The sequence below is a fragment of the Lemur catta genome, chromosome 12, assembly GCF_020740605.2.
Source record: "Lemur catta isolate mLemCat1 chromosome 12, mLemCat1.pri, whole genome shotgun sequence".
Taxonomy (NCBI): Eukaryota; Metazoa; Chordata; class Mammalia; order Primates; family Lemuridae; genus Lemur; species Lemur catta.
The window spans coordinates 58,951,700-58,971,055 of NC_059139.1; the positions used below are offsets into that span (position 1 = coordinate 58,951,700).

Consider the following 19,356-nt stretch of genomic DNA (forward strand, 5'->3'; position numbering starts at 1 on the left):
TTATTATCTAGTAATTTAATTTCCAGGGTCAGATAGTAGTCACTCTCTTCTTCAGCCTAGGAAGAGCCTCCATGTAAATGTACGAGTCCCACTGAGCCTGCTGCCCTCTAAAATAGCTCACCCTGTGTGGAAGGAACTACCTGGATCTCCTACACATTCTCTCTCCCATGCACGTTCAAACTGTCCTTAGTCTCCTGACTGACGAGGGAGAATCAAACTGACTGGAGAGGTTGTCCAACAGGACTACAAATTACCTTCAATATCTTTTCCTGACCATCCACCTTCCTCCTCTGGGAACCCTTTATGAATGAAATTATCCCAGGAATTACTATCTCTGCAAGTGGAAATAACAGGAGGAGTATTACAATGCAGACGTACGCAGATATTATCTGTAACATTGGCAGACTCAGTCGAGGTTTTTTTTTTCCTTTAAAGCATAGAGGGGGATGGATGTGTAATCTCATTCTGTCAAAAATACTGAAGATTTTCATACATCACTGTGTTTCAAAATAAATTACGTGCATAGTAGTGCTACATTAAACTAACATCCAGCACTGAAATGTTTCTTCACCAAGTTGCGATGCTTTTTTATCTCTTGAAATAAGAAACACATTTAACTTGGTTTCTATGATCATCTTGAAAATAATGCGCTCTTGTTTTGGCATAAAGTGGAAACATACATTTTTAATCAAGAAGTATGCTTTTCATTGAGAGAGGGGGACTGCCAGCACCTCGTGCTGACTTTAAAGTGGTTTTGTAGAGCTGTGGAGGGTGGACATGGCCCACTTCATCCACCGGTTAACATGCTCGCTGCTGACATCAGGGCTGGCTTCAGACGAACATTACAGAGCGAGGTTTCACTCACTTCTGTCAAGTCTCCTCTTCCACCTCGGCATGAAAAAAGAGAAATGTCATTTCTTGTACGCTTGGATGCCGTGTTCAGACTTACCACACAAGCTTTATTTTTGACTTTACCTCCTGCACTGCTAATGGGAAATTGCCAGTAGTGTTGATTCTCTCTCCTACCCCATCAAATTTTCTTTTTTAGCTAAATATGTACAAAAAGTTTTATTGAAACATGCCAAGTCACAGCTCGGTATTCCCTGATACTACACAAAATGAGTCGCGATAAAAATAGCACTGCAAATCTCAAATTACTGAATGCACCCATTTCTGTAGTTAAATACCATGAAAGACATAAGGGAATTTATAGTATGCTTCAAAGGGGGGTGTTGGGGGGAGGAACACCTCCTCCCAGTCTAATAAAATTTGGGTAGCTCGGGGTCATTTCCTAATAGGTGCTATTTCCTCTATTTTAATAAAGGTATTTTAACACCTGAATTCTATGCCAGATACCATTGTCATTTTTTCCAGTGACTGGCTCAACTAAATGCTGGTGGGGGCCAGACACTCTTCAAACACTACTGCTTAATGCCAAACACAACTAACATGCATATGGAAGAAGCCAGGGAAAGCAGTAACCTCCCTAATTATAGCCAAAGGCTCAGAAGTCCAGAAAGCATACAGGAACCTCTAGCTTCTAGCGTGGACAGGGGTCAGGAAGCTCCTCCACCACGGATCTCTGAATTGGCAGCTATCCTTCCCCACCCCATCAACACACAGTCATTTTTTGCCTGCCAAATCCTTGTCCAACCCCAAATTCAAATCTATTTATACTCGCCTTTCCTATTTCTGGGCTCAGATGTTAGCCCATACGGTGTGTTGACCGGCACTAAATGTTACTGTGAGAGACCAGCGTTTGCCAGCTTCCTTGGTTGCTGACAGCAGGGAGACAAAAGTTCTGAATATTCGGAGGGACCTTAATCTTCTTAGCATAATCCTGGCCTCAGAGTGGTGGTGGGGAGGTTCAACTTAAAAGCATTGAGCCTCCAGAAATTGAAGAATTTAAGAGGTTAAGATGTGATGCCAGCAGGGCATCTTCGGCAACAATGATGGCTACGCAGCAGTGGTTCTCAAACTGTGGTGTGTGCGAGGACCACCTGGGCAACGTGTCAGTGAGGCAGGTTCAGGCTCTGCCTGCAGCGGATCTGATCCAGTCCCGACTGGGACGGGCCTAGGAATCTGTTTTTAGTAAGCACCCCAGGTGACTGTGATGCCTCTGGTCTCAGGACCCCACTTTGAGAAGCGATCCCAGGTCTACACTGCAGTCCCCAAAACGCTAGGCCACGTTTCAAGACTAAAGGGATTAGCAACCCAATTTAAACACCTTAGCGATGGAGTGCTGCTTTAATTCAGATTTATTTAAAGCTTTGGAACACTGAACTTTGTTGTAGAAGCTTTACTTAAAATTCTGAGGTAGAATAACCTTCTTTTCTGAGTTCAATTTTAACAAGGAATGCTATTTGAAGACTGTGGTCCTCGGTTTGTGAGGTCTGAGCATAAAAAGAAAATAAAACCCTACAAGTTGGACCTTCTTATGTAAAACTAGACCTCATTCTTTTTAAAAGGTGTGACCTCGGATCATTAAAATTTTTTCTGAAGAGAAGAAATCTGGGATAGATAGCTTTCCTGATAAAATGTGCAGTAGAAATTGTAAGCAGCTTATATGGTGCTCTAGCCTTTACGCTGTTTTGAGGGAGTCCTTAAATGAAAAGGAATGTTTTAAAGTTAACTCAGCTGAATTCTATGTAGAACAGAATAAGCAATCCCCATGGTGCACAGCTTTTGATGTGTTCTTTTACTTCACTATTTATGGATAACTTAGGAAAACAGTGCCACCTTCGATTTTTGAGGGGAGTGGAGTAGGTGGGCCATTCTGCGCTGTGCAACCCCAGAACAAAAGACACAGCACATTTAAATAAAGATAAAATAAGCAAGTATTATTCATACAAAAGTGCCCAAAAGAGTAATTTCTTTATTCCAGTCATCAGAGTTTGTGGGTTTGGTTTTCAGGTTAGAAAGGCACATAAGTAAACAGGTTTTTTTTTGTTTGTTTGTTTGTTTGTTTTTTTAAAGGAGGTAAAGATTGGTTGGGTAGAGGAGAAGATATTTGAGGGAGTGAGCAGGGCAAATGGTAATGAGGTATTAAAGAAAATCTTGTGTTTGGATTAAGTTAAACCTAACGATTGCTTTAGGAACTTCTGAGATTATGAAAGACTGAATAGGATTAAGTGAAATGGTTTTCTTGAGACAATAAGCATCAATATTAGTGAAGGTATAAACTCATATGATGTGAATTATCTTTTTTGGGGTATATGCAAAATATTGGCTCTTAAGCAATCAGACATTACAGGAAAAAGGCTTTTTAAGACAAAAAGTACTCCAGTGTCAATGCCAATCCATAGCTCTTTGTACAATATAATTCCCTCCTATTATTCTTTAAATACTCATTGGATTTACAAAGCAATGGAAGGTACCAATCTATCAATACATACATTAACTTGTGTCATGAAATTTGTTCAGAGCCCAAGGTACATCTGGGTAGAGAAAGCTATTAGATGAGATAATAGCACATTTACTAGCAATGTAAGTAATGAATCCTTTCTTAGTATAGTAATCAACTGGAGGCTTCTGAATATCTTTATCAACAGAAATGTCATCCACTCCCCACCCCAAGGTGTAGAAAGAAATGAAAATAAATACCCCCCAACCTTCTCAGAAATATTTTTTCTTAGTACTTTCTAAGAAATAATTTTGGATGATACACTGTTAAAAATAATAAAAGCTTATTACACTTGATTATAATCTAATGTCAAACATACCTCCTTTATGCAATGTTAGTCCATACTAAATGCAATATAAATATAATTGCTAATAGGGTTTGTCCACCATCTTACAGGTGTCAATGAGATATCCATTTTGCATAGAGAATTTATGAAGTCGACAATTCCTAGTCATTGCTATGATGTTGTATGTGGCACCTGGAATGCAGTGTGCTCACGGTAATGAGCCCATTCTGCAACTACCTCTAACAGAACTCTGCTATGGGCTATCACAGATATATAAAATATTTAAAGACACCCATTTTCCCCTTTATTTAGTGTGTATTATAAAATAGTTGGATACTCTACTAAATGCATATCTCTCTGCCTTCATAAAGAGTTCTGGAAAGAAAGCAAAAGACATTTAAAGCATCAAAGAGGCTGATGAATAGGGATGCCAGGATATTCAAATACATTTAGAGACAGTATTGTCAAGCTTGTTTTCTGAGCCATGATACTAAAGATAGTAGGAGCCAGCAAAGAAAAGAACTCTGTAGAAATGCAAATCTCTTCAATGTTGAATCTATTAATCCATTGCACACTTTCTTCTGAATCATACTTACTCAGATGTACAGGCAACAAAAAGTATTTAGAATATTTGCATAATTTCAAACACCCAGTTCATAAATTATTTATTGGTTGTGGTCAAATGAATGTTAGCTATTTCATAATTATCTTTTGTGCAAAAGGTTGCATGGTTTACAAAAATATTTCAATGGCAATTGAATATCTGTAGCTTGCTTAAACAGTGCAAAAAATAAATGGTACTTAATTATGTAGCACTGATGTACGTTTTTCTCATGTTCAAAAATTCTGAGAAAAATTACACTTAATTTGTAGATTTATTTTAAATGAACATCAGATATTTACAGTAAAAAAAATCCAAAAAAACCCATGAACTACACTCTAGGATTATGCTATAAATCAAATAATCAGGCAACTATATGTCCTAAGATCCAGAGTCATAAAACTGTAGAATAAGAAATGGCTTCAGAAATCACTAGTTCAACATCTCATTTTGACAACTGAAAAAATCATGACACATAGAATTTTATTGCCTTACCTGACATCAAGAGTTGGGACCATAACAATGGTTTCTGATCCAACCCATTTTTTCCTACACCATGTGGGTTCTACCATTTGTACAATGGTATTTCTTTTCTTGATAATGATTAAAATCTTGAAGGCAAAATATCCACAAAGAAAACTGATATGCTGGAATGAAGGGGGTAGGTGGTACAGCTTAAAGAAAGGTTATGTAAATACAAGTTGTATCGCTACAAGTTTGGTTCAGAGAAAGATCACAATTCAAAATCAAAATCTAAATGAGTCCTTTAAAGGATATAATTTACATAATGTGCCTAGTGGAAAGGCACTTCCTTTTTGCATGCAGGATTTTGGAGCCTTATAAATTTAGATAAAGATAAGATATATTCCATGCTGGGAGAAGGACAGGTGAAAACTCTTATGCAACAAACTTTAAATGTGTGTTCAACACCATGCTAGATATGTGTATTAGTAGGCTAGGGTTGCCATAACAAAATACCACAGACTGTGTGGCTTAAACAACAGAATTTATTTTCACATAGTTCTGGAATTATGAAGTCCAAGATCAAGGTACCAGAAAGTTTGGTTTCTGGTGAAGCCTCTTTTCCTGGCTTATAGAACAGCTACCTTCTTTCTGTGTCCTTATATGGCCTTTTCTCTGTGTGCACGTGGAAAGAACAAAAATCTCCTTTGTCTCTTTCTCTTCTTATAAGGATACCCATCCTATCAGATCAGGGCCCCATTCTTATGACCTCATATAACCTTAATTATCTCCTTAAAAGTCCTATCTCCAAATATAGTCACATGGAAGTTAGGGATTCAGCATATGAATTTTGTGTCTGTGTGTGGGGGGGGACACAACTTAGTTCATAAGAGTATGAGAATATAAAGGTGCAGAAGTCATGATCTGAATAGCACAGTTTGATTATCAAGGTTTGTACTGTCACCTTGCTGAGAAACAAATAACCACAAACACTTCAGTAGCATACATTAGAACAATAAATATTTATTTCTGTCTAATGTGTCCACAGGTCTGTTGGAGCAGGTGTACTTCACATATTTCATTCCAAAGCATGACCATGACTAGAGTGAGGCATGAGAGGTACCCAAGAGACAAAATTTAAGGGAGGAATTCACTGTCAGAGTTGTGCAAGTACAGTGACGGCATTTGCAAGACCTGAGAGGGAGTGCTTCCTTAAATTTTTTACCTTAGGCATCACACTTGTCTCATTCTAGTCCTGGCTCTCCTCTGGAGCCCAAGATGGAGAGGCAATAGCTACCTTTAAAACGTTTTTCTTGTAGTAGAAGTTGGAAACTGCTAAAGGGGTCAAAGGAAATGCACAATGCCCCTTAAAGCCTAAACTAGACTAGGAATTGTCACTTCCACCCTCACTATAGTTGTCAAAACAAGGTCATGGTAGGTACACAAGACACAGAGCCAGGCCTGAGGTTGACGAGGTGGAGAAGAATAGTCCCCCCATGAAGATAGTGCTTTAAGTATCCTGTGATGTGTAACAAACCAACCTAAAACAAAGGGGCTTAAAATAATGGTGATTTATTACTGCTTAGAATCCTTTGTTGACTGGTTTCAATTGGGCAGTTTTTCTGCTCCATGTGGTGTGGCTGCAGTCATGTATACAGATGCTCACTAGGGCCAGAGCATCTGAGATGGCCTCTCATCTTTGAGGGCCTCTCACCACATGGTTCTCATAATTCAGTAATTTAGCTTGAACTTGTTACAATAAAGCAACTGACTCCCAAGAGGAAGTATTCCAGGAAGACAATCCCCAAAGTGCAAGAGCTTATCAAACCTCTGCTTGCATCAGATTTGGTAAGATCCCGTTGACCAAAGCAAGTCATATGGCCAAAATAAGAGTCAATATGGTAGGGGACTGTACAGGAACATGAATAAATGGAGCTGTGGTTCACTGGGGAACACCAATGTAATGGTATATACCACAGGTCACTCTTTGGTCCCTAATGATTCATATCTATTCAACTTATAAGATATATTCCCTTCCAAGACTCCCAAAGTATAATTCCATTTTAGTATCAAATTCAAGCTTGGACTTTGTCTTAGCCTGTCTGTGCTGCTATAACAAAATATTTGAGCCTGAGTAATTTATAAAGAGCAGAAACTTACTTCCTCACAGTTCTGGAGGATGGGAAGTCCAAGATCAAGGCATCAGCAGGTTTGGTGTCTGGTGAGGAACCCAGTCTCTGGTTCCAAGATTGCACCTGGAATGCTATGTCCTCACATGGCAGAAGGGACAGAAGAGGAAAAAGGGTCTAAACTAGTTCTCTCCAGCCCTTTTAAAGGCACTAATTCGTTCATGAGGTCAGAGTCCTTATGACTTAATCACTTCCCCAAAGGCCCCACCTCTTAATACCACTATGATGAGAATTAAATTTCAACATGAATTTTGGAGGTGACACAAACATTCAAACATAGAAAACTTCCAAATTTCATCATTTAAAGCAGGCACAGGTACAATGAGGTGTCTTGGATGTGGTGCCTTATGTGTAGCTTCTTAGATGTTGTTCCTCAGATGTGACTTCTTGGGCATCAAAGGCTTATAAACTAAAAAGACAGGCTATCTGTTCCACACATATTTGATATACAATGGGACAGGATAGGCACAATAGAGGTTCCTATTTAAAAAGGGGCAGAATTGAAGACACATAATAGTTACTGTCCATAGCAATTCTGTCATCCTACTGGGCACATGTCTTCAGTTCCCTTTGTTCTAGGTTCAGGGACTTTTCTTTGATGAAGATCTGACTATGCATCTTGGGAGTGGTTTTATTATCCATTGCTCATGGCTGCACATTCTTAACCCTTAACTTCACCCCTCAGCTCTTGGCTTTGCCTTCTGATTCATCTCTCCTTTTCCATAAGGAATGACATATATTTGCAGCTGAATAAATTTCCCAACCTGTTTCCTGCCTGCAGAAGTTGGGCTGGTACATCTTTTAATTTTGAAGTATTTCTGTCCCAAGCTGATTCAACTCCTTTGAATAACTGATGGGTTTTCTATATATCAAACTATAATTTACTCAGTTAGATTAAAGATACACTTATACATCTCTTCAAGACCAGCCCATCTCTACAATGAGGCTGACTGCTGTGGAATAAAACCCTGAGAATTCTAAGAAACCATTAGGGTCTACAAATAATTTCCTTAGATCTTTCGAGGTTTTAACAAAGTATATTACACCTTAATCTTTGATTTGATCTTAATCCTGAAGTCAGGTTTTATGGTGGCACACTGGATTTTATCTTTGCTCTGAGATAATTTCTCACTGGAAAATTTTATTTTTTGCTCTCTGGAGAGGCTGAAAATAAGAAAAAGTTTCATTTTCCCACCCACAAAGTTCTGGGTTAGAAGTGTCCTCTCTAAATTCCACTTGGAAATTGACCAATTCTATCTTTAGTTTGTGTCTCTTTTGCAGTAGTTTATCATAAGAGGCTAAAAGGAATCAATTGACATGTTCAGCATTCAGTATGGAGATGTACACAAGTTTCTTAAATATATTTTCTACCTTCAAAGTTGTCATAGGCAGCAATATCCTTTACCTTTCCACTAATAAAAAGTTCCTCTTTCTACAAGTTCATCTGTACTTTCTTCACTGTTTTTCAAGCCTCTACTAAATAGTCTTTCCCACCCTTCAGGCCTCTACACACTTTCTGTTCCCAAAGACAATACCATATATTGTAGGTTTTTGTTAAGTAGAACCCCATTTTTCGTACCAATTTTTTAAGCAGTTACATATTACTGCAAAACAAGATGTCCAAACTTAGTAGCTTAAAAAACAATTTCTAATAATTTTGTGGGTTGTTCTTTGCTTCACATGATGTAACTGAGGTCACTCAAGCATCTGCTTTCAGATGAGAACACAGATAGTGCCAGAAAGTCTAAGATGGCTTCTCTTCCTCCAGAGTTGCTACGTAATCTGAAATGGGTTTCTTCATGGTATGGTGTCTGTGTGGTGGCTGCCTTTCATGGGGGAGAGTTCTAAGAGGATATTCACATCTGTGCAAATGTTTACCAAGCTTCTGTGTACATCAAAGACCCATTACACAGGAGTATTGAAAAACCAGAGGCATGATTCATCAGGGGCTACCAATGTAATAGTCTACTATAGGTTGTGGAGAGGGAATGGAGTGAATATTTGCCAGTCAATAATCCCATTTACCACATTCACAAATTGTCTTGAATTTTTTTTCTAAGTTTTTGCTGTTGTGTACATTTTGACCATTTTACTGGCTGTTATAATTTTCACTGGAGTTGAGATTGGGCTACTTTATCAAAGTAGACCACATTTTACATTTTTTATTAATAAACCACTTTGTGCTCAGGGGTGAGAAATCTTAGCTAATCCTTTCCTCTTCTTTCCTATATAAATGCAGTCAAGGCTATCACTGTTTACTTTTTGATACAAAGAAAAATAAAAGAGATGAAATGCTAATCACTAATTAGTACTCCAGCAAAAGATTTGATTGAGACTGAATTAAAAAAAATTTAACCATAATAAGGCTTATAAAAGAGTATTTAAAAAAAAACTTAATTCTTACTGCAATGGACATCTTTGGTGCCCCTCATCACATCCCCTCAGCCACCTATGACTGTGGCCACAGTTGCGTTGCATGGTTCCTCGGGGGCCCAGGCTTAACTTCTCTCTGGATGGTGGTATCCCATCTCAAGCACCTAATGTGCATCTTTCAGCTTTTATCCTCTGAGCTTTCTTGGCTATGCTGACATTTCAGCAATGGCCTGAAATAGCACTGCTGAGACGTGTGGGGTATTTAAGTGTGGAGTATATATTGCCCTTGGGGACAACCCTTAAACAATGGCAAATAAGAGCTGGCAGCTCCTCTTCTTCAGATGGACTGTATTGAAGGCATTCTGTATGCTTCTTAGAGGTTCCAGCAGAGTCATGCCCCCTTAGAAGCAAACTCAGGAATAAGCTCTTCTGTTTGCACTTTTCCTTCCTTGCCTCTCCCCACTCCTTCACTCCTGCTTACTGAGATGACCTTCTGATTAAATGACCTCCTTGTTTGAGGCTCTGCTTTCAGTAGAATCAAATCAGGACATTTATTTTTCACAAATACTTTAAAGGACCAGTAATTGGGTGATTTTAAATCAATTTAAGCTTAATTTTTAAAACAAATCTATCCTTAATTCTGTTGCTATCGCTTTCATCATCACCACTATCATCATCATCATCTTTATCACCATGGTAAAGTAAATAAAATATTCAAGCATGTGTAAAGGTCATATGTAATGAGTTTCGTATCAGACTTGGGGGCTTAGCAAAATTACCCTTCATTAGAAGGAAATCAAGAAATGTAGAGCAGCACTGGGACATGATATTGAAGCTGGTGTCCGATTTTGACTGGACTGGGAGAGATGAGGAAAGGGGGAACATTGATTATTTGAAAACCATTTACCCAATTAATTGCTTTATCTAGTAGCTCACATGTATTTCTCTTCTAATGCATATTTATCTTCTTTATCTACTGATGATCCTAGTATTATAGGAAAAATATAGAGCAATTCTAAAAGTATATTCAGACACTATAAGTATATAAAACTCATTAGTCACAATAAACTCATTTAAAAAATTGGACTTCTTCTAGGTGTTGATGGTAAAATATAGGTTATAGAACTTTCTTATTTTGTGTTGTAGCTAAATTTTTTAACCCAATTCCTATCAGATGTTCCCAGGTACATGTCAAGGTATGGGCCTCTTTATAGTCTTTGCTTGTCTTGATGTAATATTAATTCAGAAATAGCCCTAGAGTTGAAATTCTTTCTCTGTGGTGGCCTGAATATTAGCTTGGGAAATGTAAACATATAATTAATATAAAACTGTACGCTAACAAGCTTCACTGTGATCCGCTTTCAGTGTCATCATGGTTTCAGAACCTGTGAACGAAAGGTACTGTGGTATAAATAGTTAATTTTGACCAACAGAGTTCAAAATCAACCTCTGTGTTATTATGCAGGAATTATGAAGTCCAAAAAATATTTTGTTAATACATTTAATACTACATTTCTTTTGAACTCCCGAAGTGCTTTCTCATGGCAAATAGCTACTTGAACAGAGATAGAGTTTCTATTCCCCTTCAAAGTATGTCATATCAAAAATCTAATCAAGTAAATGAAAGGTAAAAATGTCATCACACTTCTATAATTTGCTGTCAATATTTCACACCTGTATGGAAAGCAGATAGATGTCTAAGCAGCAGCTTGATAACATTCCAAACTGCAACCCCTAATTAACTCACCTTTTGAATTATCAGTGAGACTCCATTGCTACCCATGCAGCCTATTGGCAGGGAGCCTGACAACAAAATGCATGTTTAAAATACCAAGTAGGGGGAGAAATACTATATTATTTGGCACAAATACTATCATCCACCTGAGCAAAGGGAATATGCTTTTCCACTTTGCTTATTATAGATGATCTATTAGTTACATGCTCTTGGCTTCATCCTAATAAATTATGATGTAATCTCTCAGCCCAAGGAATAGTTGTAAACTATAGTTAATATACAGAATACAGTAGAAAAAGTTAATTAAATTAGATAAAAGTATTTCAACAGTATTTAAGTGCTCTCAATATTCAAGGTCTGACATAGTCCATGTATATTTTCTAAAATTTGTATAGAAAAGTCTACAGAGCATACAGTGTGCATCATTAGGCTAAAACCAATTTAGACACAATTGACACTTGGAACAGAGAAAGCCCATATCATATAATAATTAAATAATGCAAGTATTTGAGAATTTAGTCTTTCTCTTTGTGAATGAATGAGGAGGCTTCACTATAAATACAGAGTGAGAAAGTGATGGCCATTAAAGTTTATGAGGCTGATTATTTTAAATAGCTTGGAATGGATAAAATCACTCACTTGAGGCTGTGAACATCATGTAAGTCTTTTTGTAGTAGTTTTGTCATCAAAAGTGACTGGAACTATTTTTTAATTTTCCAGCCAGTAGTTATTCTTTTATTAATAAATCCATTAAAAGAAATCTAAGAACATCTGCTATGTTGAGCAAATGTTTATTATGAGGGTTAAACATTCAGTAATTCTATACCAAATACTGTAGTAACAAAATGTTGTCCTAGTATATATGAACGTGATCAGAACGACAGCCCTAGAGAAAACTAACAAGGTATTATTTTGGCAAGTTTCTCTGAGAGGAGCAGGAGATGTAACTTGACTCATTTTATAAGAAATGATACAAACTAAAACTATATTTTCCACTCTCCCTTTCTCCACTCCTCCTTCTCTCCCTTCCTCCCTCCTTTTCTTTTGTTTTGTTATTTGTATAACAATAGTGATAATAAATACTATTATCATTATTTCTGTGTCCTGGCTTCAGGAAAAGAATGGAAAATCCTTTTGTGGTTAGATACTCAAAGATAAAAATTGTTGAATTTGGGGTAGGGGAGCAGAGATCATCATAAAAATATGAGATATGAGTTAGAAATTTTCCTTTAATCTAAGATTTTATAATTAAAATCTGAGAGTTCTTGTTGTTGTTGTTGTGTTTCTAGTTCAATCATAAGCTCACAGAGACACTTCTAGCCTCTGTTCTAGGACTCTCTCAGGAGAACTGATTGATCAAATCAAATCTATAGATATGTGTTTAACTTCATTGCTTTTGAGTGAGGCTGCCTGATTTGCTTCTTTTTTTTTTTTTTTTTTGAGACAGAGTCTCACTTTGTTGCCCGGGCTAGAGTGAGTGCCGTGGCATCAGCCTAACTCACAGCAACCTCAAACTCCTGGGCTTAAGCGATCCTCCTGCCTCAGCCTCCCGAGTAGCTGGGACTACAGGCATGCGCCACTATGCCCGGCTAATTTTTTCTATATATATCTTTTTAGTTGTCCAGATAATTTTTATTTCTATTTTTAGTAGAGACGGGGTCTCGCTCTTGCTCAGGCTGGTCTCGAACTCCTGACCTCGAGAGATCCACCCACCTTGGCCTCCCAGAGTGCTAGGATTACAGGCGTGAGCCACCGCGCCCGGCCCTGAGTTGCTTCTTGAATCGCTCTTTTCTTTTTTAATTTGCTATATCATATACTCTCCATGGTTCCAAAGCATTTCGTGTAGCCTATGTTTCACTATTTCTTTCTCTAGAGCACTAGAGATACCTGCCATTTCACATTGAAAGGACTGTCAGACATTAACAAATATCTGGTATGAACATGATCAATTAAAGAACATGATTTAGGTACTGATGTTTAAGAATATGACATCTATTTTTATGGGCAAAATAATATTTTACTGATATTGGGTCTGTCTATATCAATCTGGAATTTAAAAGCATTATACTTCATTGAGTTTTCTTCTTTTTCAGAAGAGGATTGACTGACTTTTCCCAAAAGCCATATTCAGTTCTAAGTCTTGTGCCTTTAAATGGCATTATACCCATGTTATGGTTTCTGAACCAAAGAATTTCTCTTTTCTGCTAACCTCTTGAGGTCACAGTGGTGGTTTGAAGTCTAAGCAGCAATTCTGTTCAAAGAGTAACTCACAGCAGGGTGTGTGCAATAAGGATATTCGTGATTCCAGTATTCACATATATTCTACTTTACTTTTTAGAAAGTTTGGTTCTGAGGCTACTACAAAGGCAACACCCTTAAAACACGTCATTTTCTATATCTCCCTGTACCAAAGGCTTATATAATGACATTGGAGATGTATTACTTGAATTTTCATTGCACAAATGCCATTTTTAAAATACCCAGGGGAGTCCTTGATCCCTCATTTGTTCTTTGCTCTGGAATGCCTTTCATTCACCCTCGAGAAGGGTTCAAGGGTCACCTTCTGAACAGAGCTGGAAGATCATGTGCCCTTCAAACCAGGGATCATCCCTTCCACTTGGGCATTTTTCTGAATGGTGGGTAGAATGTGATAGGAGTTGTATTTTGCAGAGTGAGGTTAAGGGTATGGACTCTGGATCTTGACTGCCTGCATTTGACTCTTGGTTCTATCACGTACTAGTTGTGTGAATTTGGGCAAATTTCTTAAGCTCTTTGTACATCAGTTTTTCCAACAGTAATGACATCATAAGAGTGTTGTGAGAATTAAATGAGTTAATATATATATTATGATCAATGTCTAGCACATCACAGTGCTATATATGTATAAATATTATCATTATTATCATCTGACTCTGTGTCTACCTTTATTAGGGTTTCCTAGATATTGGATGACAGGTTATTGCCATATCTGATTGGTTTTCTAGAAAGCTATGGATAGACTTTATGCAATTGGAAAGGGAGAGGAGAAATTCTTTTGTTAAAATTGCATCTACTGCTGATATACTGGGTCATCAAATATTGACATAACCTATAGATTTAAAAAACTTCAAAAGTTTACCTGAAAATTTATTATTTTAGCAAAGATGTATTGGTTCACTGTGTACAAAGCAACTGCTATTGTAGGGAGGTATACCAAGAAGACTCAGATAGAAATTACTGTCAGGAAACTAATGGAAAAGTAGGAGGGTATAATGTGAAAACACAACCACACTATAAGGGGAAATTATAAATACCTTCAGAAATCACTCTCTTTTCCTGTGGATTTGCAAAGGAGAAAGCAAAGGGGAAGAGACCTATATTACTTTGGACGGAGGTGTGGGATTTTTTGGAGGAAATGGCATTTAATATAGTCCATGAAGGCTGAATACAGTTTCTTTGTACGGAGAAAAAGAATTTTGTTCACATGGAAAACTAGGAATGGTGGCTGGAAACCGTGTACATGAAATATCAGTTCAGTTTGCTAGAACTAAGAATATCTGGTGAGAAATAAGTTTGAAGGGGCAAGCTGGAATTGGGTCATGGAATGGCTGGATGTTAGGCTAAAGATTTTTTGTTTCTTTTTTCCACTAACATTAAGATATTCATTTTAAAAAAAAAATACCCAATTGCTGAGTAAGGTACAGCTATGAAGACAGTTTTGCTTTCAAGAATCCTAGTCAGGAGTCATGGTCAAAGATATGCACCAAGTCATCATCAGAGTTACTACCCCTCTAAGTATCAGTTAGACAGGAACAGCCCAGGCAATGCCAGATGCTTCTACAAAGTTGGAGAGACAGATAATTAGTCATAATAGCCATGTCTCTGAGGTTGGTCGCTCATCCCTGGCCTTCTGTTTGGCTACATACTCTGAAGCCTCCGTGGTTTTCCATCTCTCTCTTTCAACTCAAATGTATTGAATCCTGGGCATTATCCCGAATCTGAAATTTGTCTTAACCCCTTCTTGTACCCTTGAAGTTACTCCCCATCCTGCATCCTTTGTGTATGGCTTATTGTTCTTGGACTGCATCAACAATGCAGCTACCTCACTACTTGGATTCCTTTATGATGTCCAGCCCCTCCAAACAGAGATCACAATTGGGCCTACTTATTTGAGTGGGAAAGTGTTTTCCATGAGCTCTTGGTCACTCATTTCTCTTTCTCTTAAGATTTTTGTATGGCTTCTTTAGGAAAATAATCCCAGCATCATAGAGAAAATGGATGGAGGGAAAGAGTCTACAACATGGTAAATCTGTTAGAATCTCCATGAAGAAATACAGCCAGGAGAACTGATCTGGGGCTTGAACCAAAGTGCAAATGGTAGAGGAAGAGGGATGCTGCAAGGGAGAGGATAGACGCTAGAGATATTGCAGATGAAAATGTGCCAGGATCCAGCAACCAGTTGTATAGAAAAGGGAAGAGCAAATGAGATTTTGAACGAGTAACCAGGGTGGAAGATTGTGCTATCATCAGAATAAGAAAAATAGCACATTGTATAGTTTTTAGGAGAAAAATAGTTCAATTTTGAGCATATTGAGGAATCTGGTGAATAACCAGATGAAGATCACTATTACCCACTTGGAAATGAGGGTTTCTACCTTGGGGATGTCAGGCTGGAAGAGCATATTTGAGAATCCTTTGAGATACTAGTTCAGGTTGAGATGAAATAAAATTGCCAAGGAAGAGAGTTTGTCAAGGAAAGGGTTTTTTGGTGAATGCCATGAATTTTGGAAATAGGAGAATAGGAAATAAAGGGACAGGGAGAGGGAGAGAGGAGAGATTGGGTAACACAAAAGGTAGGAGAGGGACCAAAAAGGGCACATTCAACTACATCATGACAAAAAGTGAATTTTTACATTGTATTAGTCAAAGTTATTCTGTGAAACAGGACCAATAGGCTGTGTATATACTTAGACAAAGAATAAGATTTATCATAAGGAATTGACTCACATGATTTTCGAGGCTGAAAAGTCTAAAATCTGCAGTGTGAGCTGGCAGGTTGGAGACCCAGGAGAGTCAAGGTTCCTGTCTGAGTCCGAAGGTCATCTGCTTTTGAACCAGGAAGGGCTGATGTTGCACATATAGTCTGAAGGCAGCCTGCTGGAGAATTATCTCTTTTAGTGGGAAATCTGGTCTTTTTGTTCTACTCAGGCCTTCAACTGATTAAATGAGGCCCATCCACATTATGGAGACCAATTTGCATAACTCAAAGCTCACTGATTTCAATGTTTATTTTTTCCAAAAACACCTGCGCAGAAATACCCAGAATAATATCTGGGCAAACATCTGGCATCCCATAGGCCAGCCAAGTTGACACATAAAATTAATAATCAGAAGTCCACCCCACCAACTGGCCCCCATACACATATCCTTAAACTACATTTAACCTCTAAATGAAGACAATAGCAAGGTTATACTTCTGCCTAACATGTTACAACTATTCTGCAAGCAACCAAAAGCACACTAACCCTTCCCCTAGAAGAGATATGAAGTCCTCGAGAGATGTTTACTCTTCTCCTTAATATTCTGTAACTTAAATACTATGATATAAGGTCAACATATTACATATTATATGGTATTAATACACATGCACAAACATATTCATAACAAAATAAGGAGGAAGTACTCATGACAATTACAGTTGATTCTGTAACTGGTCATGTGATCATAGCTGATTTTTATAGCTACTTGCTTCCACTATCCATTCTGTATTCCCTTTGTCTTCAGCAAGTCTCTCAGCTGGTTGTGGTTCTTTACCTGGTGAGGTGATGTAGACCTGCATTCCTGAAGCATATGGGCCATGCCTAGTTCTGCCTGAATTGGGTTATGGTTTTCCATTGACTTTAATCACCAGATATGGTAATACTAAGAGATCCCCTGAGAAATTTCCTATATTTCAAAAATGCTCTTCCTTACCTCCACTATGGAGCAAAATTTCAATTTCTCATTGCTAGTAGGGATTAATCACCCCAGACAACACAGTAGCTCTCTTCCATGCCTGTTGATTCAGAGGCATGAGGAGTCCAAAGTGGCTGAGTAGCAGTCATAACCTCTAGTTCAATGGAATCGTTGTTGTATCTCCTTGTGGAAGCATTCTTCCCTTTGGAAATAAGACCTCTAGATCAGCAGAGCTTGAGGGCACAGGGCCAGGAAGAAAAACTTTTGCTAGTGAATCACTAGGGGTAATAGTGAGCGATGTCATTTCTATCTCTATCTCTTGACACTTGGACCCATGAATTCTGACGATGGGAATAAACAGCATCATGTATTGAATGCTGATTCAGAGCATATACAACCCCCTGGAGAACCTTGCCCCAGCCCTGCAAGGTATTGCCACCTAGATGGTGCTGCACCTGATTCTTCAAAAAACCATTCCACTGTTGTAGCAAGCTGACTGCTTCAGGATAGTGGCAAACAGGGTAAGCCAGCGAATTCCACAAGCATAAGCTCATTGCTGCACTTCATTGGCTGGGAAGTGAGTCCCTTGATTAGAAGCAATGCTGTATGGAAAACCATGACTGTGGATAGATATTCTATTAGTTCACAAGTGGTAGTTTTGGCAGAAGCATTGCATGCAGGGACTGTAAATCCATATCCAATGTCTATTCCATTAAGAGCAAAAGACTGCCTCTTCCATGATGGAAGTGTTTCAATGTACTTATCCTGCCACCAGGTAGCTGGTTGATCACCCCAGGAAATGGCACCACACTGAGGACACAGTGTTGGTTTCTGGTGTTCTCATGATATACACTGTTAAACACTTTCAGACATTTTTGAAATGCTGATGTAATATGTTGCCTTACACTTCATCTTGGAGCTGAATACAGTGGCTCAATCCTGTAATCTTAGCACTTTGGGAGGCCAAGGCAGGAGGATTGCCTGAGGCCAGGAGTTTGAGGTTGCAGTGAGCTACAATGACACCACTGTGCTGGGCAATAGAGCCTGAACAGAGCTTTGAGACCCTGTCTCAAAAAAAAAAAACATTTTTTCATTGTGAAAACCATGTCTGTAAATCCAGATTATTCCCAGGATAACCATTCACTCTCTAATTTTAGGCTAGACATCAAGGAAAACTTACTAATTTTTAGGCCATTGGATTCTTTAGTATCCTTCATCAGTAATTAGTAATCCTAAAAAAGTTATATGCAATTATAGAGAAAAAGAAATTATCCTAGTCAAAAGAGCAGAGTTCTAACGGTTAATTTCATTGTACCCTCCTTGTCACTTTATCAACAAGAAAGAATTCAGGTACTTCTCTTCGGCTAAAATTTCATTGAGGACACTTTGAACACTGGAGCATATAGGACTTGTATATTCAAATTCATGTAAAATGTCTACATACTAGATATTAGATGGGTATCTGTAAACGAGGATGGAGAGTAGTACTATGATGATAACAATTGGATCCTGCCAGTGTTCTTGGCCAAATGATATTTCAAGTGTAGTTTTGAATAATGGTGTTTATATAGGGGTTTGCTTAAGCAATACCATGGGTTTGTATCAGATATGCGACACAAGTAACATTGCATGTTTAAAATTTGAAGGGACCTGGTGATTTCTTAATCACTGGTGGCTTTTAATTAAATGGCATGAATGGAAGAGAAAGAGACAAAAATAATACTAATTTTTAATAAAGCACTCAGAATACTTTTAAAAAATCAAAAATAAAGCCCACCTACACTTTCTCTGCTCTTTCAGATAGCAATAAAACTATAAATCCTCTAGACCATAATGGAAGGTAGATAAAATTTCCTACTAATTTTTTAAAGGAAAAAGAGCAAAGAAAATGATAGAGCATGAGAATCTTCTAAACACATAAATGTATACTGTATACCTCCTGTCACTACCCTTACCCTTCTAAAGCTGAACAATGTGGAAAATATTTTGAAGCAAAGAATTCTCTTTACCAATCTCTTTCCTACACCATGTTCTATTGCAATTTTGAAACTCATTTAAGTCAGAGCTGGAAAGGGCTGTAATTAATTTGCATATCTTATAAAAGAGAACACAAGAAAATTAAAAATGGCCCCAGACAACAGAATATTTAAATCCTCTCTTCCTGGAGACTGTAAGGAGTTTTGGAGATAGATTGGGGACAGTTCTTATGCAGTGTCCCTCACCAGGGTATATGAGCTCCTCCTTCTTTACCCCAGTGGGTCTTCATCACATGCTTTAGAGTGTCTTCCTAGGGTGACATCCTTAAACAAACTCCTAAAGGCTACTTAAGTGCTGACAATCTCAACAAATGTCAAAGCCAGATTTCAAGGAACT

The 19,356-nt window shown here is 38.0% G+C and overlaps 1 long non-coding RNA gene across 1 annotated transcript; it reads right to left on the minus strand.

Moving 5' to 3' along the window:
• Positions 1-876: 876 nt before the first annotated feature.
• LOC123648396 lies at positions 877-16,068 on the minus strand. The gene is made up of 3 exons (XR_006738609.1): positions 16,036-16,068; positions 11,062-11,117; positions 877-888 (listed from the first exon to the last, which is right to left on the minus strand). It is a non-coding gene; the product is annotated as an uncharacterized LOC123648396 (long non-coding RNA).
• Between the last annotated feature and the right edge of the window lie 3,288 nt (positions 16,069-19,356).